Source organism: Alligator mississippiensis, chromosome 1 (genome assembly GCF_030867095.1).
Source record: "Alligator mississippiensis isolate rAllMis1 chromosome 1, rAllMis1, whole genome shotgun sequence".
Classification (NCBI taxonomy): domain Eukaryota; kingdom Metazoa; phylum Chordata; order Crocodylia; family Alligatoridae; genus Alligator; species Alligator mississippiensis.
Window position 1 is genome coordinate 426,702,176 of NC_081824.1, and position 25,419 is coordinate 426,727,594.

General features: G+C 45.5%; 1 protein-coding gene across 2 annotated transcripts in view; it reads left to right on the forward strand.

Annotated features, from left to right (window-relative positions):
• Positions 1-6,204: 6,204 nt before the first annotated feature.
• The window catches only part of SLC7A1 (solute carrier family 7 member 1), an 84,252-nt gene continuing 65,037 nt past the window's right edge, over positions 6,205-25,419 (forward strand). The window contains exon 1 of one of the 2 annotated variants that reach the window (XM_059719854.1): positions 6,205-6,447. The gene's annotated coding sequence lies outside the window, so the exon portion shown is untranslated. The remainder of the gene's footprint in view (positions 6,448-25,419) is intronic. The other variant, XM_014595943.3, reaches the window with a different exon arrangement.

Consider the following 25,419-nt stretch of genomic DNA (forward strand, 5'->3'; position numbering starts at 1 on the left):
CTTCAGTCATCCTGACATCTACTAGGAGGGCAATATAGCAATGCTCAGGCAGTCCAGGACATTTTTGGAGAATGCTGGGGACAACTTCCTGGTGCAGGTTTTGGAGAGGCCAACTAGGAGTCATGTTCCTCTTGACTTGCTGCTTGCAAAAAGGGAAGAATTGGTGGGATATGTAGAAGTAGATGGCAACTTGGGCAGCAGTGACCATGAAATGATTAAGTTCAGGATCCTGACAAAAGGAAGAAAGAAGAGCAGCAGAGTAGGGACCCTAGACTTCAGAAAAGCAGACTTTGACTCCCTCAGGGAATATATGAGCCAGATCCCCTGGCAGGCCAGTCTTCCAGAAGAGCTGGATGTATTTTAAAGAAACCTTACTGAGGGCGCAGGAACAAACCATCCCGACGTGCAGGATGATTAACAAATATGGCAGGCGACCAACTTGGCTTAGCAGAGAACTCTTTGGTGAGCTGAAATGCAAAAAGGAAGCTTACAAGAAGTGAAGCTTGGGCAAATGACTAGGGAGTATAAAAATATTGCTCGGTTGTGTAGGGATGAAATTGGCTAAAACATAACTGGAGTTGCAGCTAGCAAAAGATGTGAAGAAGAAGGGTTTCTATAAGTATGTTAACCAAATGAAGGTCCGGGAAAGTGGATGCCTTACTGAATGAGTGAGGCAACCTAATGACAGATGATGACAAAAAGGCTGAAGCACTCAATGCCTTTTTTTTACCTCAGGTTTCACAGGTAAAGTCAGCTCCCAGATTACTGCACCTGATAGCACAGTTTGGGGAGGAGGCGAACAGCCAACAGTGGTAAAAAAACAGATTAGGTCTATTTAGAAAAACTGGACATGTACAAGTCCATTGGGCCAGATGCAATGCAGCTGAGGGTGCTGAGGGAGTTGGCTGATGTGATTGCAGAGCCACTGGCCATTATCTTTGAGAACTCATGACAATCGAGGGAGGTCCCGGATGGCAGGAAAAGGGCAAATATAGTGCCCATCTTTAAGAAAGGGAATAAGGAGGATCCAGGGAACTACAGACCACTTAGCCTCACTTTAGTTCCTGGCAAAATCATGGGGCAAGTCCTCAAAGAATCTATTTCTTTTTCTAGATTTCTTAATCTATTTCAGCAAGCAAGCTGAGGAAGAGTGGGTTGAATGAATGGACTGTAAGGTAGGTAGAAAGCTGGCTGGATCATTGGGCTCAATGGATAGTGATTAGTAGCTTGATGTCTAGTTGGCAGCTGGTATCAAATGGAGTGCCTGAGAGGTCTGTCTGAGGGCCAGTTTTGTTCAATATCGTCATTTACCATCTGGAAGATGGGATGGATTACACTCTCAGGAAGTTTGCAGATGACACCAAGTTGTGGGGTATGGTAGATACTCTGGAGGGTAGGGCTAGGATTCAGAGTGACCTAGACAAATTGGAGAATTGGGCCAAAAGAAATCTCACAAGGTTCCATAAGGAGAAGTGCAAAGTCCTGCACTTAGGAAGGAACAATCCCTACAGGTTTGGGACCAATTGGCTAAGCAACAGCTCTGCAGAAAAGGACCTGGGGGGTACAGGGATAATAAGTTGGATATGAGTTAACAGTATGCCCTTGTTGCCAAGAAGGCTAATGGCATACTGGGCTACATTAGTAGGAACGTTGCCAGCAGATCAAGGGAAGAAATAATTCCCTTCTATTCTCCACTGGTGAGGCCACATCTGGAGTACTGTATTCAGTTTTGGGCCCCTCATTGTAGAAAGGATGTGAACAAGTTGGAGGGAGTCCAGCAGAGGGCAATGAAAATGGTTAGGGAGCTGAGGCACATGACTTGTGAAGAGAGGCTGAGGGAACTGGGCTTATTTAGTTTGCAGAAGAGAAGACTAAATGGGGACTTAATAGCAGCCTTCAACTACCTGAAGGGTGGTTTCAAAGAGGATGGAGCTAGACTGTTTTCAGTGGTGACAGATGACAACAAGGACCGGTGGTCTCAAGTTGCAGCAAGGGAGGTTTAGGTTGGATATTAGGAAAAAGCTTCTTTCTAGGGGGGTGGTGAAGTACTGGGAGGTAGTTAAGCACCTTATTTAAAGGAGTGGTGGAATTTCCATCCTTGGAGGTTTTTAAGGCCCGGCTTGACAAAGTCCTGGCTGGAAAGTCCTAGTTGGGGATGGTCCTGCTTTGAGTAGGGGGTTGCTCTAGATAACCTCTTGAGGTCCCTTCCATTCCTAATTTTCTGTGATTCTATGTTAAAATTCCTTTAAAATTTAAGACTGTCCTGCTTGTTCTGATAAATCTGCCAACGTGTAACCCGTACTTAAAAGTTTTTTTTTCAAGAGGAAGAGGACATGGATACAGAATTTATGTTGCAGAGTATGCAGCATTCATGGGGAAAACCACTGACTGATCTTAAAGTATTTCAAAATCAAGTTCTGGACCTTTAAGTACTTGGACTTTTGGCCAAGGAGCTCTTATTACAGTTTAGAATATGCCATACAGTTTTGCCAGAAACAATGTTTTTTTTCAAGAGCAAATTGTACAAAGGTCTTTTTCATGCACAGAGTGCTTTTTTTTTAAAGAATGAAACATTTTCCAATAAAATCATCACCTTATTCTCCACAAATGAACAGAGGAATCCATCCACCACACCCAGGAAATCCTAATGGGTGGAGATCATTTTGAGAGATGAATGAGAAAATGAGTCCAAGTGCTTTATTAGGTGAAAGAATGAAATTAGCAACATAGGGTAAAATAACAATTTTGACAATCATCTGAGTGCCCTAAAATAGTTATAGGGTATGGATTCCACTTTTTCTAAGAACATTACCAGAGACGAGGGTGAGACTATAGATCTTGGCCTCAGAAACAAAAACAGTCCTATATTACTGTGCAAGTGCTTATATTACAATATCCCCTCCAACAAATCCAGCAGAGCATATTCTGGGACACTGTCATTCCCATACAATTGTCTAAATGTGCAGGATGCCATTCTCCTCTTGCTTATCCTGCTCTAAATCTGGAGTGACTCCATTAACTTCAGTATGTGTTCTCCACATTCATTAGGCTGTGAGAATAAAATTTGGCTTATAAAGTTTTTGAATAATTCAAACACAGTTTGAATTAAAGGTGTTCTTCATCCCAACTCCAGCTTTCCTGGAATCTGTCTTTTATTTCTGGTTCCTTGATGATCTACTACTGAATTCCTGTGTTTACCAAGCCAGAAACCGAACAAAAGCAGTAGAATAAACCAGGAAGCATGAATAATGAGACTACCACCAAAGAAGGAAAGATCTTCCAGTTATTTCCATTAAGTTTATTTGCTCAAGTGGGTATATTACAAGGTTTACCAACTTGGAGAAAGGTAAAATAAAACCAATTTAACTCCCATTTTCAAGGAAGATGAGGAAAAAATCCTGAAATTTCAGGATGTATGACCTTTTTTTAAGTAAAAATTTTCGTGTTCCAAGCCAAATCAATTCCAAATCCGTAAGTCATTCAAGAACCATATGTGGCCCTGCAACTGGCAAACATCCTCCACCCCTACCTGGGGCTTCAGTGTTTCCAAATCATTTGGTGGACATCCTACGTGCAGGCCCAAGGCTTGGGGTTCAGATGCCCCTGAGTTTCACTTGCCCTCAGCCATACGGCTGCAGAAGCAAGCTAGGGAAAAGTCTGCCATTTCCATAAAGTGGACGTAAAGCCAAGATCTTCCCCGAGGGCAATGAACTTGGGAGGGTAACTATATGTTACCTCTGCAAATACTACCCCATGCCAGAAAAGTGTTTATCCCCTGTCCCTAGAAAAACCGCCCTAGTTGATCATGGTATTTCCCCTGCCAGGTAAGGATGTATGACTTATTGTGGAAAGGGACTCAAATATTGCAGAGTTGAGTCTTTAAATTACAAAAATATAGAAGAGGAAGGGGCTTCAGCAGGTCATTGAGTCTCTCCTGGTGACTTTCTCACAGATGTTAGTCTAATCTTTTCATAAACTTCCAATTACAGGGATGTCACAACCTCCCTAGATTTCCTCTACAACTTAACTATGCTTAGAGTTAAAAAAGGTTTTCCTAATATCCAACTTAATTCTGCTTTGTTGCAAATTAAGCTGATTACTTCTTGTCCTACTTATTAGATGAGATAAACAATAGATCAGCATCTTCCTTATAGCAACTTTTAAAATATTGGAAGACTGTTAGCAGCATATTCCTGCATCCCTAGTCTTCTTGTTTTTAGACTAAACAAATCAATTTCTTCCAGCCTTTTCTAATAGATGATATTTTCCAAATCTTTTACCTTTCTCTGATTGCTCTCCTCCAATTTTTCTGTATCAATCTTAAAATCTGATTCCCAAAAACTGGATGTAGTACTCCAACTGAGGCCTCACCAGGCAGAGCAGAGTAGAATAATTACTTCTTACGTTTTACATGTTTAACACTTCTGTTAATAGATTTCAGAATGAAATTTGCCTTTTTTCCAAATGCATGGTATTTCATAGACTTTCATAGACATTAGGGCTGGAAGGGACCTCGGAAGATCATCGAGTGCAGCCCCCTGTCCCAGAGGCAGGAAGTCAGCTGAGGTCATAGGATCCCAGCAAGATAAGCATCCAATTTTCTCTTGAGGGCGTTCAAAGTAGGCGCTTGAACCACCTCCAATGGCAGGCTATTCCAGACCTTGGGGGCTCGGACAGTAAAGAAATTCTTCCTTATGTCCAGCCTGAAATGGTCTTGTAGGAGTTTATAAACGTTCAACCTTGTTGTCCCTTGGGGCGCTCTGGTGAACAAACGTTCCCCCAGATCCTGGTGGACTCCCCTTGCAAACTTATAGGTGGCCATCAGATTGCCCCTGAGCCTGCGCTTTTCCAAATATGGCAGACTCGTATTTAGTTTGTGATTCACTATCATTCCCAGATCCTTTTCTGCCATACAGTTGCTTTGTCCATTATTTCCTAATTTGCACTGATCCATTTAATTTCTCTTTCCTATGAGCAGTACTTTTTTGCAATTATCTTCATTGAGTTTTATCTGATTGATTACTGACCATTTCTCCAATTTATCAATATAATTTTGAATGATAATCCTGCCCTCCAAACTGCTTACAAACCCTCCCTGCCTGCTCTCATCTGTAAATCTTACATATGAACTCATCTAAATGGTTAATAAAAATACTAAATACAGTAGAACCCAAGATGAACGCCCCCCCCCTTCTTAGTAGAATCTCATTTAAAATGTCTTCTCAGTTTGACAATGCAGTCTGATAAATGACTTGAAAACTGTAATCCAATAGTTAGTATGGCCATTATATGGTGAATCTATCTAGACCAATAGTTCATAAGCTTTTTAGACCGACAGACCGTTGTCAAGTTTCAAATTTTCTTGAGAAACATCAAATTCTAATTGAACTGCTCCAGTGCAATCCACAAACCTCAGTTGGAAACCCCTGAGTAGTTAGATATTTCCTCAGCCTGTGCAGGGAAACGTCATGCAAGACCCCCACTAGGCTCTGCATAAACTAATGGGACCACCAGGATGATGGCATGCCACAGATTTGTCGAAGCAGGTACCAGCTCTGTCTAACTCCTGCCTATTTCTTTTAAAAAGATGCTACTCTGTTCATGCAGTGGTGCTCAACCTCCAGCCTGCAGAGCTGTGACATTTGGCCTGCAGGACTTCCCGTGGGTTGGGAAATTTGGCAGTGGGAGAGCCATGGCAATTAATACAGCCACCTTCCCCTACTGCCAAAATCCCAATTTCCAAGGCCAGCATGGACGGTGGAAGACGGGCCATGTCCTCTTCCCTCCGCATAGCCAGGTTGGGGCAAGACTGGAGCTGGGCCCCCGAGCTGGACAGGGGCCAGGCCTATGCCCCCTCCCACCGCTGCAGGGCTAGGCCAAGCGCCCTTTCCCCACACAGCAGCGTCCCTTCCCCTTGCCCCCCTCCATGTGACTGTTTGCCTTCCTCCACGTGAGCCGGGGCCGGATCCGGCCCACAGCTGGCCTGAGCGCTGTCCCTCCAACTCCCTGGGCGGAAAGGGCGAGCACCACCGGGGCAGTGTTAGGTTCGGTTGCGTGGGCCGGGGCGGGCCTGTCTCCACCAAGGGCAGGGGCAGGGGCAGGGGCAGGCGCAGGCTCTGTGCACCGCACAGCACATGGGACAGGGAGCGGAGAGCAGAGCAGCAGCTGGGGGGGCGGGACAGGGAGCACAGGAAAACAAAGCAGCACATGGAGACGGAGCGGAAAGCAGAGGAGCATCTGAAGCAGGGGTCAGAAAATGAAGCAGCACACAAGTCAGGGAGCCACAGCCGGCGCAAGCGCAGTAGCAGAGCCCGCCTCGCCCGCCCGCGCCGCTATGCCCCGCCCGCTGCTTGAGAAGGGGAGCGCCCGGCCCAGGTGCACAAGACCCGCGCGCCCCGCTGCAACCGGCTCTGGCAGCAGTAGCAGCAGCAGGCGCCGCCTCGGCAGGTGAGCTGGACGTGGGGCTGAGGGTGGCGGCTGCCCCGCGTAGCAGCGCGGCGCATGATGCAACCGGGGCGGGCGGGCGGCGAGTGCCGGGCTGCCCCTTCCCCAGCGGCGCACACAATGCGGGCCCACGTGCGGCTCGTCGCCGCGCTGCTGGGCGCCGAGGCGGGTTGAGCAGGTTCCCGCCTCAGCCCGCGCCTCGCCGGCCCCCTTCTTCCTTCCCTCAGACGGCCCGCGCGGGGCACTCAGGTTTCACCCCCCCCCCATCATTGCATAGGAAGTTTTGGGTAGGCCTCCGCCATGCCCCCTCCTTGTTGGCATTCAGATGATGCCCGACCGGCTGTCCGGTGTTTTCACCCGTGGGCGGAAACCCCCGAGATGCCTGCGAGGGCCGGGCCTGGCTTCTCGCCGGGGGGCTGCCTGTAGGCGGTTGCACACGGGTTGGGTAGTTTCCTCCTGGCTTGTTTTTGTTTGAGGCGGAAGAAAGGGAGAGCTGAGGAGACTGGCGCACATGTGTGGGGCCCGATGCGTGGGGTATTGTTCCCGTCGTTGCCAGGTGCCCGGCGCTGTAGAAACGTGCGGCATAAAGACAAGGGTCCAGCCCCAGACCTATGGCTACTTGCTTGCCTTGCAAGGTAATGGGCAATGTCACGGTGTAACGCACACGTGCAAGCGTGACTTGCGAGTTTAGCCGACTTCCTTTCACTGTTCCCTTTTTCAAGTGTGTGTGTGTGTGTGCGTGTTTCTTTCTTTCTTTCTTGCCGCCTTGTCTGCCTAACCCCACCCTTGCTGCAGGAAAAATCTCTCAGGCAGCATCCCAAGGGCAGAAAGCACCTCTGCCTGCACAGCCTTCCTTGCTTAGGCCACACGTACAGCTGGTGATGGAAGGGAAGCGAGAGGGGTACATCCTGCTTGTGATAGAATAAAAGACTTGGCACCATCCCTAGTAAAAATTATTTTCAATTTGGTTGCTAGCTCTTGCATCATACACATGTGTATGGCATCAGCCATTTTAGAACAGCTTCTAAATGTGTTAGTTTATTCATTGCCGTGGCCTTAGGCGGGACTGATGGCTCAAATTTAATAGGGCCTTGTGGTGAAGAGAGGAACTTATGAGACTTCCTGTTCATTTAAGCGGGAGACCTTATTTGCAGAGTTAAGTCTAAGAACATCTCTGATAGCTTACTCCTTTTTCATTGTGTGAGCGAGTTAAGTTTATTATGTGAATCGTCTAACCTCTGGTTGCTGATACCCTCACATGCAAAGTATGATACTTTTCGATTGGAGACTCGAGTACCTTATTTGCATCCCTCCGTCCATCTATATTTGTAGTGGTCTGTGCATTTTATAGGTTATTTGAGGAAATACAAGTATTCTGGCAACTCTGCCATGACCATGCACAAAGAGCAGCTGGAGCTGCTTTACTGAAACAGAACAGCCTTAAGCCTGACTTCTCTACATCAGTGAACATTTCTCTGCTTTGGGAAATCATTGGGTGACCTACAGTTACTAAGAAGGCAGCTGGCATGTCTGCTGGGATAATATCTGAGAAAAAGATCATGACTGGGTTTCCCTAACATTGGTGGTCCCACATGCTGGAATGGTTGCTTGGGATCTGGGGACTAGCCATCTTTGACCTCTCCTTTCCTCCCCAGTTCTGCACTGACCCGAACCATCCATGCTGGGTTATCTTCCCTTTCCTTTAAAAGGAAAGCATACCATAAGATCATTTGAAATCCATAAATGACTGTATTTTTTTTTTTCCCCCCCCTGAAGTGTGAGACCGATAGGTTCTCCAACAACACAGTGTAGGAGACATAGGTATGGATACAATCAGATTTTAATAAAGCAAAATACTTAGTGATTAGCTAGAAGTTCTCTCAAACCATTTAAAATAAAATTCCATTTTTATCCTGGAAGGTAACTAGACATTAAATATATTATTACATTATGCAGATTATGCTCTTGGGTCAAAGAAGAATGGCACAAGAGAGCCATCTTAATTAGGCAGTAGGAGTGTACTTCAGATAAGTTAGGCAGACTCTTTTCTAGCAAGTGAATGACATTGGGAGATGCAGTCACTATCACCATCATTTATGGCTCTGTTTTTAGTGAGATTTCCTCAGGCTGTCAGGAATATCGCTTCCTGAGACTCAGGTTGCACACTGGAATTTTGCACTTCCAGCCCCTTCCTTTACCCCAGCTTTCAGACAGAAAAGACTTATGTAAAACCCTCCTTTCTCAGCAAACAGATAGGACCCTGAGGCTAAAAATAAAAGTAGTTCTCATTGCATTATCAGCTCTGTTGGGATATGTCCAAGCACAGTTGTTCTGATTGATTAGAAAAAACTGATGTCACTTGTCCCACAGGTTGAGCTCCTAGGAGTGGCAGGGGCCTGAATCCTGTGGCAGTTTGAGAATGTATCCCAGGAGTACAGGCAGCCCTGGACTTCCCACGCTCACTAGCCATAAACTAACGGGGGGGGCGCGGAGGAGAGCACAAAACTATTTCAGTGAATTGTCACAACCACAAATTTGGTCATTTTGTGGCATGACAAAGGACGTAGACATCTGTTAGCTCAGGTTTTATGGTGCCATAAAAAAATGTATGGTGGCACAAAGGCAATTTCTGCAACTTAAAAATGTGTAGGGTAAGTTTAAGTGTTGCATATAAATGTTAAAGATTCTAAAAGTATCTGATGAAACACTTAAAAATCACCACATCAAAGTATGCTTGACACTTTAGGGTGCCTATACATGAGCAGCAAGGCTGCTCCCATGCACTGTAATTACAGCACATCGGAGCAGACTCTATCATGGTAATTACCACGCTCCAGCAGCCTCCAGCATCTTGTGCATCAGCGTTCCTGTGCTTAAAAATGGCGGTGGGGGCACTTTTATGTAAAGCTTGTTGAATGAGCTTCAGATAAAGCGCCCCTGCCACCACATTTTAAGCACGGGGATGCTGATACATGAGACTCCCTGGAAGTTTTAGTCTGATTAATAAGAGCTTCAATAGGATTACTTTGAATTTGGCCCGAATTGGGGACAGTGATTCGATTTGGATCCCTGTCCCTGATTTTCCATTTGACTGAATCTGAAGATTCAATGCTGATTCAGAGAATCAGCAATTCGGCCATAGACACAGATTTTAAATGTTTTTTCTACATACCTCGAGGTACTAGGCATGGCTTGTGAATGCTGCAATGCTGGGGCGGGTGGAGAGTCCCACAGGAGCACAGGGAGGGCCCCCTTTGTGCTCGGCAGTGAACCTGCAAGCGGACTGGAAGTAGTTCTGGTCCACTTCTGGCTCTGCTGGGGAGTGCATAGGGGAGCCCCCCCATGTGCCCCTGGCTTGGTGATCGGTCATGGGGGGACCCTGGGTGCCCCCCAGATCCAGGAGACGCCAGTTGCCGAGCCAGAGGGTGCAGAGGGGCCCCCCCAGCATGCTCCCTGGTGGACCTGGAAGTGGACTGGGAGTGCTTAGTGTGCTGGGGAACCACCCCCCCCCCCCCCGTGCTTCTGTGGGATGCTCCATCCGCCCCACCATTGCAGTGTTGACAAGCCACCTGGTACCTTGAGGTATGTAGAAAAAACATTGAAAGCTGTGTCTATGTCTGAATTGCTGAATCTCTTCAAATCGATTCAGAGGGTTCTGATTCGATTCGGAGAGATTAAAGGGTCTCCTGATTTGATTTGGAGATTTGGCCACTGAATCGGGTCAAATCATATCGGAGACCAAAGCTTCGCACAGCCCTAGTTTGCACTGTATACTCTGAGCCAGATTTGTGACTGTTTAGTTAGTTTCTGAAAAAGTAAGTTTTAGGTACATCCCTCCTCCATGCCACTCCCTGTTTAAGTATCAGTTAACAGGGAGGTAGGCAACGTTTTTTGGCCAGAGTGCTAAAAAACACCACAATGCCTGCTTTGGAAGGTGCCGGAGTGCTGGCATGCCAGAAAAACAAAATGAGGGCAGGGGGTACATGGCAGGATGCCCTGCTTGTGCCCCTTGCTCCCCACCCAAAGCCCTTGCCCCCCAGCCCTGGCTCTGGGTAGCTGCTGGAGCCTGGGCTGCACCCAGCAGGGCTTGCAGCATCCCAGCTGCCTGCTGGGAGCAGCCCGGGCTCCCGGCTAGCAGCAGCTACCCCGAACAGCAAACAGCTGTGCCAAGCTTCGGAGCCCCGGCGTCAGCTCTGTACCAGCGCATATACCCGCGCCTTGGAGCCGGCAGTGGGGGAGGGGCCCGAGGCAGCGCAACCCCAGTCTCTCCCCTGCTCCCGGCACAGAGCGGGTGACTGGGCTCTGGAGCCTGGTGCAGCTGTTTGTAGCCCACCTGGGCTCTGGGCAGCTGCAGCAAGCAGCGGGCAGGCTGCAAACAGCTACACCGGGCTCCACAGCTCCGGCATCAGCTCCATGCTGGTGATGACTGTGCGTATATGGAGCTGATGCCAGAGCTGTAGAGCCCGGTGTAGCTGTTTGCAGCCTGCCCGCTGCTTGCTGCAGCTGCCCAGAGCCCAGGCGGGCTACAAACAGCTGCACCAGGCTCCAGAGCCCAGTTACCAGCTCTGTGCCGGGAGCAGGGGAGAGACTGTGGCTGCGCTGCCTCGGGCCCCTTCCCCACTGCTGGCTCCAAGGTGCTGGTACAGAGCTGATGCTGGGGCTCCGAAGCCTGGCACAGCTGTTCACAGCCTCCCAGCTGCAGCCTGGCTCTGGGTAGCTGGGAGCAGCCCGGGTTCTGTTGTTGGCAGCAGCTACCCACAGCTGTGGCATGCCAAGCAAAATGGCCTCCCATGCCATGCTCTGCACATGTGCTGGAGGTTGCTGACCCCTGAGTTAACACATACTTAAGAGCATATCACTTAAGGAAGGAGAAAAAGCAGAATGTTGTGGTACCCTGAATGAACAGAGCCATATCTTTTTGAGAAAATAAGGCAACAGCTTTCAAACATCTAATGGGACTTTGGAGACAAAAACCAAGGCTAAGTTTATTTCTGTCATTATTATTTACTATAGTGAGAATGTGACTCATAATTACCTTGTCAAAGGATAAAGGAGGAAAGTTGCTAACACAAGTGATAGTGTGAAAAGAGTAATATTTAAACAGCTGCTGAAGAACAGAAACAACTTTTTTACACTTAGCCCTGAAGTATTTGAGATTCTTTGCTGTTTATACTCAGAAAAGAGTTTCCAAACCTCTTTCTAAAAAGCAGATCTCTTTTTGTAATGATTATTATTATGGTGATTGTCAATTTCATAGTTCCTGATTAATGTGGTTGTGGAGGGGAGGTCATTGTTACAGGGACAGATGTGGTCTTTTGAGTAACTTTGGCTGCTGGTCCATCTGTGGGTAACCAGTTTGGCAAATGAACAATTGGCTGTGCTCGTGATGGTTATATCGTTGTGATGTAGCTTTCTGCCTAAATTGCTGTTTTCGGTCACTTTTTATAGCTCTTTCTGAAACCTGCATGGTAACTAAAGAATTTGGCTTTGGAAATAATGCTCTCAGACTTGCTAAGGCAGGTTGTTCCATAATAAATGTAGCCTATGAGGTAGGCTCCTGAAATGTGGCCTGCAGGCCAAATGAGGCTTATGAGCATTATGGTCTGCTAGTACTTCTCTCTTCTCCTCTTCTCTTCCTTTTCAAGTTTCCAGTATGGCCCAGGGGCCTCTTCAGTGCTTTCTGCTACCAGGACTGCCCCTTTGAAATGGCCTTTCACAGGTGAAATTTTGCAAACCCCTGATATAGAGAATGCACCATACTGTAGTATCAAAATATATTTTATTCTTCCAGTAAAACTATTAATTGATAATGGCATCTTCTTTAGACATGCCTTTTCTTGCAAGGAAGTACACATGGAAAGATGTATGTAACGTAGTGCACAGCAGAAATGAAAGGACAGAAGTAGATCTTCATATTTATCTTGGTGCCCAAGCTTACAGGGACAGTAATAATTACCATTTCTTTCAAACAATTTGTCTTGCTTAGAAAAACACTGAGGATTTTAAACACTTTTTTTTCCCTCCCAAAGCTCCAACAGAATGGCATTTAATGGAAAAATAGCAACCAACAGATTTATTCCCTTCATGCTGTCATTTAAAGACCCTTAATAGTAATATTTCTTGCTGTGCATCTGTGTGGCATATAGTACTTTGCCTGATTCTTGGTAATTGGTTTATATGAATGGGAGGGAATGTCCATTGTGGTGTTTAGGTGCTACAAGGTTTGTATGTCAAAATGTCTGATGTGACCTTACATCCAGAAGGTACCAGGGGAGATCTGTTAATGTGTTCTACCGCTTAGTCATGGGTATCTGGTGCCAGGCTCAAATGCACCTGTGCTGTAGTCTGAACCCAGCTGTCAGAGCGTCTGGTCATTGGGCTGGGGAATCAGAGATGGCTGGCCGGGGTGATGACCATATGGTTCTGTTGTGTGCCTTTCGCTATATGCGTTAGGGTAGCCTACTTGTGGCTGATGAGTGCCTCCGAGGCTTTGGATAGCTAATATTTGCATATGTTCCAAAGTATACGAAATTTCAATTTTTTAAATATGACCATAAAGGTGCAATGAATGGTGTTCTGCTTTCAAAATGTTGCATTTTGGCATCCCTAACAATGCAAAGAAGATTATTTTGGTCCCCAAACTTTCATCAACAAATTGTATGTTATTGTTTGATTTTTTTTTTTTTTCTTTTATGGAAAATGCCATGTTTTACAAAGCATGTGCTTTATTTCTAAGGTAATATTCTTGTCACCTCTGATGAGAATGTATGTCATGTGATTTCACTTACTTTTCTTGCAGAGGTCTGCATTACTACTGAGAGGCCTAAAATATTGTTTTCAAAACATTTTCCAAATTATCATGTTTTACTGTATGTATTTAAGACTCAGAAAATAGGCTTTTATGCATGACTGACTTCCACATGAGTAACCTTTGATATGGACAGATGCAAGTGTAGATCCTGTAGAAGCAAAACGGCTGAGTAAGTTTTATTATAGCAAACCTTGCAGTCTGTCAGGATTAAATGGGGATTTATGTAAAATCTTCTAAACTTTTTTTTTGAGTGCGTCTCTTTTGTCACCAGACTTTGCTTTAGAATGAGCCAGAATTAATGTGCTTGATGGACCCATGATTAGATGATAAGTTCTACCTTCCTACACTACAAATTTGTAAAGCAAAATCGGAGTATAAAACTGACTAATATTTAGTGCTTGTTGTATAGTGCCTTTCTTTATGAAGAATCCTGAGGCATGTTAAACATCATGATAAAGTTAAGCTCCTGTTTGTTTAAAGATGGTAGGGACACTGTTCCTGGGTCTACTAAATGTGGGAGCAACATGCTACCAAATCAACATGTTACAAAGGCAAATAGGGTGTGTACTGTGGCTTTATGCATTATAAGCATTATGTTTCTGCTGGGAGAATTGCATTTACTACAAACATTCCCCCCCTTCTGGAAGATTTTACAGGTTGAGACTGAGAAGACCTCCCTTGCAAGAACTTCTCTAACAAGAGTGAATCCTTATATGCTCCCTCCTGGTCTCATTTGGGAGGGAGGGTGATAGCAGCAGCCACTCTGCCTCTTCCCCAAACCAAAGACTGCCTCATATTGGGAATGGGCTGAGGAGTTTTGCACTGCTGTTCCCCTCCCCTTCAGGATTGGGAGGGGAGCAGCATCCATTTTTCCTTGCCTCTTCCCTAACCAGGTAGCCTTTGGTTTGGGAAAGAGGTTTAGGGGCATGCTTTGCTAGCTCCGTCTGGCTTCCCCTTATAGTGCCTGCTACCCAGTTGGACAGTGGAGGTAGGATTGCCAAGCCTAGGTACTGGGAATCAGGCTTGGGGAAACCTGGTCTAGAGAAATTAAAAGAAAACAGCATGCAAAACTGTATGGGGAATTAGGGATTTGGAGTCCATTCCTAGTCTGTAGCAGGGAATAGGTCTGTGGCTGCTACTTCAGGCCCCAAGATGGAATAAATACTGCAAACTCCCTTGGTACTTTCTAGGTGACAATTTCCCTTAAGTCCCTTCCTGTGTGGGTCAACTCCAGCTTCACCTTCACAGGATTTATTGAGGGCCTCTGCACTTTGACACCAGCTCTTATGCTTGTGTGTTGGACTGCAGCAATTCACCTTCACTGGAGACTTCTCATGGTTCCTGTGTTGTTGTGTGAACTTGACTCTAGCAGGTGTTTGTAAACTGCTTTCAGGTCCTTAGGAAAATTGGCATGTTATACTTTTACACCTCCTATCATTTCTTTTAAACTGCTGGGTTTTTTTTTCTTTTTTAAGTGTTTCCACTTTCTCAGGACTGATCAGAATTGGTGTGTCCTGTCTTAAAATGTAAGTGAATACAAGCATGCATACACAACTTAATTTAGATATGGTGTTAAGCCATTTAAGCACAGAGCTTGTCCATTGTACATTTTTTGTACAACACCTCACATAATCATTGGAGCCTTTGGGGACTACTAGAACATGCATTCACAAAGAAGTGATAATTAATGTAAGACAGTAGGCCATCTTACTGCTTCTAAATTGTTGTTGGCAGTCACTCAGTATGAGCATGATAGTCTTCCAGTTAATAGGAAGTCTTTGAGTCCAGAGGCAACCGAAAATGTCCTGTATGTTTGACTGCAGACATGGCTGGCAGTTTTGGGAAGGAGGAGAAGATTCTGGTGATACTGGGTTACAGCCTTTTCTGTTTGTCTCTTTTGTTTATTTGCCCCCACAGTGAGGTGAGTTTGCCTGAAATGATCAATGCCTTGTCATGCATCATGGTGTCATTAGAGAACATTCAGTGCTTGAGTCTTCCCAGGTAGTGATTGTTAATATCGCATTTCTTCAGACTGGCTTTCCAGGTGTCCTTGAATGTCGTCTTTTTCCTACCTTTAGAAGGATGGCCATCAGTGAGTTGGGAGTATAAGATCCATTTTTGGAAGCTAGTTATCCAGAATCCTTATTACATGTCCTTTCCATGCTGTCTGGAGCTGGTACTGTATAAACATGGCTTCAGTGCTGCTGGTGTTTGCTGGAGGCAGGATGCTGGCATTTGGTCTTCTGTCCTGTCAGTTGGTCAAGGGTTTCAGGTGTTTCCAGTACATTTATAAATAGTGTCAATTGTAGGATAGCAGTTGCATGTGTTGTGTTTTTTTTTCATAGATTTCATAGACATTAGGGCTGGAAGGGACCTCGGAAGATCATCAAGTCCAGCCCCCTGCCCACAGGGCAGGAAGTCAGCTGGGGTCACAGGATCCCAGCAAGATAAGCATCCAGTTTGCTCTTGAAGGTGTTCAATGAAGGCGCTTGAACCACCTCCGGTGGCAGGCTGTTCCAGACCTTGGGGGCTCAGACAGTAAAGAAACTCTTCCTTATGTCCAGCCTGAAACGGTCTTGTAGTAGTTTATGACCGTTCGACCTAGTCGTCATCCCTTGGGGCGCTCTGGTGAACAAACGTTCCCCCAGATACTGGTGGTCACCCCTAATAAACTTATAGGTGGCCATCAGATCACCCCTGAGCCTGTGCTTTTCTAGGCTAAAGAGCCCCATGGCTCTCAGCCTGTCATCGTAGGGTCTGGTACCCTGACCTCTGATCATGCGTGTGGCTCTTCTCTGGACTCTCTCAAGCTTCTCCACATCCTTTTTGAATTGTGGAGCCCAAAACTGGATGCAGTACTCCAGCTGCGGCCTCACTAAGGCTGAGTACAAGGGGAGAATGACGTCCCGGGATTTGCTTGAGAAGCATCTATGGATGCACGCCAGCATTTTGCTCGCTTTACTAGCTGCAGCATTGCATTGCATTGCAGGCTCATGTTCATCTTGTGGTCAATGATGACCCCCAAGTCTTTTTCTTCCATAGTGCTAGCCAGCATAGCACTGCTGAGCCTATAAGGATGCTGCGGGTTTTTCTTTCCAAGGTGGAGAACCTTGCATTTATCGGTGTTGAACACCATCAGATTCTCATCTGCCCACTTGCTGAGCCTGTGCAGGTCAGCCTTGATCACCCTCCTGTCTTCTGGTGTGGATGCTTTGCCCCAAAGTTTGGTGTCATCGGCAAACTTGGCCAGTCCTCTTCTGACTCCAGTGTCCACATCATTAATGAACATGTTGAAAGGTATGGGTCCAAGGCCAGAGCCTTGGGGGATCCCACTGGTCACAGGACACCATGATGAGTGACTTCCATCAATTACTACCCTCTGGGTCCGACCACGGAGCCAATTTTCCAGCCAGTGAATCGTGGTGGACCCAAGGTGACAATTAGCCAGGTTCGCCAGTTTTTTTCACTCTACATTCATCTGCTTCTTCACCATGTGCCATGAAAATGTAAAGGCCATGTAACAGGGTTTTACTTAATCCCACGGTTGTTTCTTATATATTTCCTACTCTACTATGATTTGGCTAGCTGAAGTTTGTGCATAGGTCAATTCATGCACCTCATGTTAAGAATATAATGAAGTGACTTGCTGAGTTAGTGCACAGGTGAGACTTGAATGGTTTTATTGATTATTCATGTACACTCATAGAAGGGAGCACTTCCATACATAGCAAAGCCTAGATGGAAAATATAAATCCTAAATCTGTATGCAGTAGTATCACAGTCTCTCTGTTCACCTTGTAGAGTAGGGTTGACCAGCTTGCAGCACAGGTGCCATGTGGGGCATGGGCAGTCTGTGTTACACACAGCAGATTAGGGAGAAGGGCAGGCAGCACAGTGACAGGTTGGGCAGGGAATAGAAAGCATAGCAGCAGATGGGGGCAAGGAGCACAGTACTTGAGGCAGAAAGCAGAGCAAGAGATGAGAGAGGTTGTGGTGCTAATTTGTGCACTAGCTAAAGAGGTTGGCCCCCAGTGTTATAGAGCATATCCTGATTCCACAGCTTAGAAATGTTTAGAAACAACCACAACGAAAAGCAGTTGCTCTACAGACAGGTTATCTTGTCTGGCCTGTTTCTTGGGAATAACCCCATGTGTTGCATCCCTTTCATGATGGCTGTTATTGGTTGCTTTATAGCATCCTCTGTGGCATGCTTCCTGTCTGTCTGCCTGTCTTTCTTCCTCTTGAGATACTGCAGTCTTTTTTTCTGGAGGAAGAAAATTTCAAGTTCTCTCCACACAATGATACAAGTTGCAAATTCTCTGAATAAACCCCCCCAAATCCATGATTAAAATGAAACACCATTGTATGTGTGTATATGCAGGTATCAATTGAACATATATTTACAATTTTTAAACAATTTGGAAGCCTACCAGTGCCTCAATCACTATAATAAAATAAATTTTAAGTACCTGTAAATTTTGGTATTTAATTTTTGGGTTTTTTTATAATGGAAAATAAGAGCTCCCTCTACTCCTCTTGTTCACCAGGATGCTATGCTGGCAGTGTTCTCCCCACTCTTCCCCCTGAAAGCTCTGCACCTGACAAGGCTCACAGTGGCAGTAGTGTTCTCTCTACTGTCCCTGCTGCAAGCCTTGTCACCTGTGGGACTGAGCATACAGCAGCTCCAAGAATGCTGCTGCCACTGTGAACTTTGTCACCTGTGGGGCTGGCAGCAGTTGGTACACCCCTGTGGCTGGGAGCCTATCAGTTTATGGGGGTTCCCAGCCACAAGCGAGCATCTGGCCACATGTTCAATTAATGAGGTGATAAGAACAAGCTCCAAAACTTATTACTGTTTTTGTGGCTCAGTCTGCTCCCCGCTCCTTCTGCCCTGCCAACAACACACTTACTAGCTGGGTACACTGCACATGTGGCTGGGCTGTGTTCCTGGCTGCCTGCAGCGGGCTGCGGCTGGGTGTCTATGTGCTTGCTCCCCTCCCCCTGGCCTTTCGCGTACCACTCTTGGGTTGTTTGAGTACCACTGGTGGTACGCGTACCAGTTTGGGAACCGCTGCTCTAACCTCATTCATAACTCAGGTCAATCCCTGAGTACTGCTTACTGAATGAATTTAAAATAGTTTGGCATCAGGTAATTAGACTGTATCCTAATTACTTTACCGAAGGAGGTTGAACTAAAATTGTATAGGTGACCTTAATTCTGGTTAGATGGAACATTGTAGTCCCTGAATTTGTAACCTTAATATCCTCCTCCTAACTTTTTTTTTTTTTTTTTTTGGTATGAATTGACATAAATATGTCAGAAAAGCAGAACTGGTACAAGTTATTTTGTTTCCCTATTGTTGCCTCAAGTCGCAACATACACAGAATGGTATTAAAGCACTTAATTGGCCCTCATTCTTCTTCATGCACAATGGAAAGCAGCAGAAAACTAAACACTTAATTACACATGTAGAATTTATTAACAATAATTACTTTTCACAGTAAAGTGGGTGTAAATTTAATACATTTTCTCTGTAAAATGGAAGGGATGTTAATTACCTGGGTAAAATATTTCAAAGCTAGGCTCCTAAACTTGCTTTTAGGCAAAAGGCAAGTGCATGCATGTACATTAAGAAATCCTACTGACACTAGCAGGGCCTGCAGCTGCTCAGGACATTTTGGAGAGAATCAGACCCTTTATATTTAGGTGTCTTGATATGGATTTAGAAGTCTTGCTTCAGGCTTGGAAAGTGTAGCTTCCCAAGCTTAAAGCTTGGAGCTTCAGTTCTAGCTTTTCCAATTTTAGCTTTTGGAATTTTTTAGCAGAAGTGTTAGAGAATATATGTAGAAGGTGTACTCTTTTGATGGTGCTAAGTGAGTCCCAATTTTGGAGTGATGGCTTGTTATATTGGTTTTCTTCTCTGAACTCTTTTGTCCTGGAAAGCTTTTCACTTTTTAAGGGGTCTGTTTTTTATGAAGCAGGCACTCCTATTTCTCCCCCATTTCCCCCCCCCCCCCGCCAACTTCCTCGGTTCCCATTGCATAGGCAGTCAAGGGCCCCAGTACCTTGCAGGATTGAGTCCTTTGCTGAAACCAAATGGAATGATATTTGTATATAGTGTTTAACTGCAAATGGATGTGTGTGGGCAAGGCTACCATGGCAACAGCTGTTAGCATGCATGGTTACAGCTAAGCTGTGATACATGGATATTCCTAATTTACTTGTTGGCTGCAAAAAATGAAAGGAACTCTATCCATGGCAGCTGGCAAAACTGCCTAGGAGAGTGCGCGTTGGGACGGGGAAGTAGATGATGCAATTCAAGTTGTTCATTGCAAGCTTAGCAGTCAATACAGATAGTATACTGATTGGGTTATATGATGGCAAGGGTGGGGAATCTGAAGAAAATGTGGTTAAAATGATTGAAACCTGACTTTTTTTAGTCCCAAATTAGAAATTAATGTTTGGTATCTACTCATAGTGAGTTGGAGTTTGAAAGCAGAGCAGTCATTCAGAGGACTGGAACAAAACACTAGTAGGTACTCCCTGTATGTTAATTATTTCACCAGAGCTGAGCAAAACAAGGAATTTCTCTTTAGCTGTGCTGTCTGTGTATGTGCATGTGTAGCAGGGAGCATTGGTTGCATTTACATACGTAGTTGTTACGGTTGCTTTGTGTAAATGTCACACTGGGGAGGGCGTTTGCACCATTCTGTCACTCACCCTCTTTGTACATCCTTGTTTCTTAGTTTTTTCCTCCCTTGATTTTGCTTGGGCTGTCTTTTGATACTATGCAGTTACTGCAATTGAGGAGGTGGTCCTCTCAGGTTGCCTTCCCTTTCTTGCTAATGGTAGTCCTTCCTAGTACAATCCCCTTTCAATTGGCAATGGAGAAGACCACTTCGTAATTAATAATAATAATAATAATAAAACCATAAGGCTGAAAGGGGCTTTAATAGATTCATAGATGTTAGGGTTGGAAGGGACCTCAATAGATCATCGAGTCCGACCCCCTGCATAAGCAGGAAAGAGTGCTGGGTCTAGATGATCCCAGCTAGATACTCATCTAACCTCCTCTTGAAGACCCCCAGGGTAGGGGAGAGCACCACCTCCCTTGGGAGCCCGTTCCAGACCTTGGCCACTCGAACTGTGAAGAAGTTCTTCCTAATGTCCAATCTAAATCTGCTCTCTGCTAGCTTGTGGCCATTGTTTCTTGTGACCCCCGGGGGCGCCTTGGTGAATAAATACTCACCAATTCCCTTCTGTGCCCCTGTGATGAACTTAAAGGCAGCCACAAGGTCGCCTCTCAACTTTCTCTTGCGGAGGCTGAAAAGGTCCAGTTTCTCTAGTCTCTCCTCATAGGGCTTGGTCTGCAGGCCCTTGACCATACGAGTGGCCCTTCTCTGGACCCTCTCCAGGTTATCCGCATCCTTCTTGAAGTGTGGCGCCCAGAATTGCACGCAGTACTCCAACTGTGGTCTGACCAGCACCCGATAGAGGGGAAGTATCACCTCCCTGGACCTATTCGTCATGCATCTGCTGATGCACGATAAAGTGCCATTGGCTTTTCTGATGGCTTTGTCACACTGTCGGCTCATGTTCATCTTGGAGTCCACTAGGACTCCAAGATCCCTTTCCACCTCTGTGCCACCCAGCAGGTCATTCCCTAGGCTGTAGGTGTGCTGGACATTTTTCCTCCCTAGGTGCAGCACTTTGCATTTCTCCTTGTTGAACTGCATCCTGTTGTTTTCTGCCCACTTGTCCAGCCTATCCAGGTCTGCCTGCAGCTGTTCCCTGCCCTCCGGCGTGTCCACTTCTCCCCATAGCTTTGTGTCATCTGCAAACTTGGACAGAGTACATTTGACTCCCTCGTCCAAGTCGCTGATGAAGACATTAAAGAGTATCGGTCCAAGGACCGAGCCCTGCGGGACCCCACTGCCCACACCCTTCCAGGTCGAGACCAATCCATCCACCACGACTCTCTGGGTGCGACCCTCCAGCCAATTTGCCACCCACCGGACTGTGTAGTCATCCACGTCACAGCCTCTTAACTTGTTCACCAGTATGGGGTGGGATACCGTATCGAAGGCCTTCCTGAAGTCTAAGTATATGACATCCACCCCTCCTCCTGTGTCCAGGCGTTTCGTAACCTGGTCATAGAAGGAGACTAGATTGGTCAGGCACGATCTGACTGCCACAAACCCGTGCTGGTTTCACCTCAGCATAATTTGCCCTGCCGGGCTCTCACAAATGTGAGCCTTGATAATTTTTTCAAAGACTTTACCAAGGATGGAGGTGAGACTGACTGGCCTATAGTTGCCCGGGTCCTCCTTCCTCCCCTTCTTGAAAATGGGGACTACGTTAGCCCTTTTCCAATCCTCTGGGACTTGGCCCGTGTGCCACGAGCGTTCGAATATTCCCGCCAGTGGCTCTGCAATGATGTCGGCCAGTGCCTTCAGCACCCTCGGATGGAGCTCATCCGGGCCTGCCGACTTAAAGGCATCCAGTTCTTCCAAATGACTCTGCACCACCTCAGGATCTACGTATGGAAGTCTGGCGCCTTGCTGCTGCCTCTCTACAACCCCAGTGAGAGACTTGTCGTGCCCCTCACTTAGAAACACTGAGGCAAAGAACTCGTTGAGGAGTTCAGCCTTGTCCCCCCTGTCTGTCACCAATTGTTTCTGCCCATTTAGCAGAGGTCCTATTCCTCCCTGGGCCTTCCTTTTACTCCCAATATATCTAAAAAACAATTTCTTGTTGCCTTTTACTTGGGTTGCCATCCTCAGCTCCATGGTAGCTTTGGCCCCCCTAACTGCCTCCCTACAAGCATGAGCAGAGGAGGTATATTCGTCTTTAGTGATCTCACCCTGTTTCCACTTTTTATGTGCTCCCCTTTTGGCCCTTAGGCTGCCCTGGATTTCTCTGGTCAGCCATGGAAGCCTCCTGGCCCCATTCCCTTTTTTGCCTCGCTCGGGGATCGTCTTGCTTTGTGCCCAAAGGATCGTTTCCTTAAGGCACAGCCACCCTTCTTGGGCTCCCATCCCTTCAAAACTCCTACTCTGCAGTGCTTCCTTGACTAATCACCTGAGTGCAATGAGATCAGCTTTCCTAAAGTCTAGCACTTTCACCCTACTAGTTACCTTACCCACTCGACGTCTTATGTTGAATTCTATTATTAGGTGATCACTGTCTCCCAAATGGCTACCAGCCATCCAGTCTGGTGGATGGCTTTGTGAGCCATCCAGTCTGGTGTCCTGTGTCTGCGGGCAATTGTTAACCAGGGAATCATCAAATGGCCATTGCAAACGTTTTCCAGCTATTAGGAATGATATCTAAAACTCCAAGAGCACTCTGGAACATGCCACACCTGAAAGCAGGGGAGATGAGAGCACTGGCAGTGCCCTGCCATTTCAGTGACAGGGAAAAAAGTCTGTGCCCAATTCTCATGAGGAAAGCAAAACCCCCGTCACTATCTGTGCCAGCCTGCCCTAGGAAAAAGAACTTGTAACCTCAAATATGGCACCATTAGCAACCTCAGAACATGAAGTGGGGGGGACATAGTCCCTGCCTTCCAGTGCTTTTAAATCAGATTATGGCAGTGGAAGTTTTGTGTTTTCTGCCCAAGGATTAGGCACATGTACTGCTGTTGCATCATGGACTGTTCTGATCAGCTGCCTACATTGCTCTCTACTCGAGCTAAATTAAGATTGAATTGGGAAATATCAGTTGTGATGCAGGTGCATTATAAGCACTTCCCCTCTAAAGATAGTTTGGCTTCTCCCTTGCTTAATCTTAGGCAGCAGCAAAGAATGTTCCACCCATGTGTCAGCACTTGCTTCTTCCTGCATCTTTAGCTCCACCTACATTCAGCACTACTTGACACTCTTTTGTCCTTCTTACACTCCAGTTCTTTGTACCTTCCTTTGTTCTATTTCTGTGCCCTTGGAACTCTTTTTCCATGAAAGGAAGATGGCCACCATCTGGTCTTCGAATCCCCTCTTTAAATTGCACACCTCTTCTGCAGTCTGCTAGTAACAATTCATATATGTGCTTAGCTTGTGCGTATAATTAAAATGTGACAGTTCATCTTCTGAGAAGACTTTTTTAAGATTATTCACTCCATGTCCATACCCAAAGTCTGCTGAATATGTGGTATTGGCCTGTGAACTGCTAATACCCTATCCCCAGTGACTTCAGCACTTGACACTGCGTCAGTGCCACTTAGAACTAAGCGATACTGACACTGTATGCTTTGTTTACTCAATATTACCCACAGCCCTGTGCATGGTGGTGTGGTTCCTGTAGGACGTACCCATTTGTTCAGCTAATGATACTGTATGCCGCTTGCATTTAAGTGCAAATAGGAGATCTTTATATGCTGGTATGGAGTCAAGCAATAAACAAGTGCCATACTGAGTAACTCTTCAATGAAAAATATTTAGCTAGTTCGGTTAAATTTTTTAGAGCTATCTTTGAAACTGCATACATATGCTGCTATGCACTCAAATAATATATACAACTGGTTATGAAGGTGGAGATGGGATTATTGTGCATATACAAGTTTGGACTGTATTTTAGAAAAGTTGGCTTTCTTTAAAATTATATATAAATAAAATTCTTATATTTGTAGGAATGTGGGGTCCAAGGTAAGCTATTTGTGTAAGTTCCCTGTAGGTTGCCGTTATTGTGTAAATTAAAATGGTAGGAATGCTACAGTATTAGATTCATAATAATGGTAATGCACTCAGACAGAAATAATACATTTTGGAATGCAGTTTAACTGCTTATAGGAGAAATTAACTAGGCTTGATAAAGGTAGGGAACTTTTTTCTTAATTCTTTCATTGTGTCAAATTGCTTATAAATCTAGGGAGACCATGTAAGGGTGTAGTGTAGCATGCATCCCAACCTCACTTGGCGTTCCTTGCTTAGAGCACTGCAAAACTGGTTTTAAGATCAGTGGAAACATTCCTGGATTAAGGAAAGCCATTTCTAATTAATTAATTAGGAATGTATTTTGATTCCATTTAATCCTAAAATTCTTCAGGCATTCTTGTATAATTTAGCATTAGTCTGATTTCACCTTTCTAGGGTAAATGCATCTTGAAAACATTATGATATGCTGGTGAGCTCGATACTTTGGAGTTTTAACAGCATCTCCCATCTCTTATCCTCAAACTTTGAATGATAAACACTATAAGAGGAGCGTGTGGTAGTTAATGAAAAATCTTATGGAAAGGCCATAGTAGTCTAATGGTCTCAGAAGTTTAGGAACTACAGATCAAAGGTGAGTAGTTGCTCTTGGACATGTTGCATAGACTGTATGTGAAAGCTCAGTGTTAACATTGTATGTGTCCAGTGTATTTACACTTCCTTGCGTTCAGTGTGACTACGGCTTTCACTTTCTTGTTCATTTTTTTTTTTTTAAATTAAAAAAATCAACCATAATTCTTATGCTAACACTTTTATGATAACTTATTTTGGCACCTGTGAGCAGCCCTGATGCAATGCATTTCATGTTCCTTTAACCACCCCCACCCAGTCCTGACAAACAGTTACCCACTCGTGTGTGCATCAGATTTCAGTGTGCAAGACTTCCATAGTGCAAAATGAACTGGGCTCACAACAGCTGCCATGATACCCTGATTTAGGGATGTGTGGCTGTCTAGCTGGACTTTCAGTGAAGGACATCCACGTCGCTTGGGCTCTAAGTGGACTTCAGTAAATTTAATATAAGTATTATGTTTGTATAAAAGTGCTGGCATGGCTGGATACACGGTTTTGTGGATTCAGTGTCCAGGAGCTTTTAGGTAATGAGGACAGATGCTGTTTCAGCCTGTTAACTGGTGTTACCCTCATCAGAGGTACACTATGGAGTTAGTGTGCACATTGTTTTAAGATGCAGAATACATCCCACAGCATGGTTTCTTGGAAGTAATTCAGCTATGACGACTTTCACCCCATATGATTAGATGCCAAGCCAATAGAAGGAGACCTGCTAAAGAAGAAACAAGAAAAAAAACCTAAGTAACCAGAATTCTATCTGGAGAGCACCATATTAATGACATCTGGAGTTCTTTGCTTTCTAAGGTGTGTATTAACAGAACAGACTATGCAGATATGCACTTTGCCTTGAGGGGTTGGAAGCTTCTTATGCTGTAGTTCCT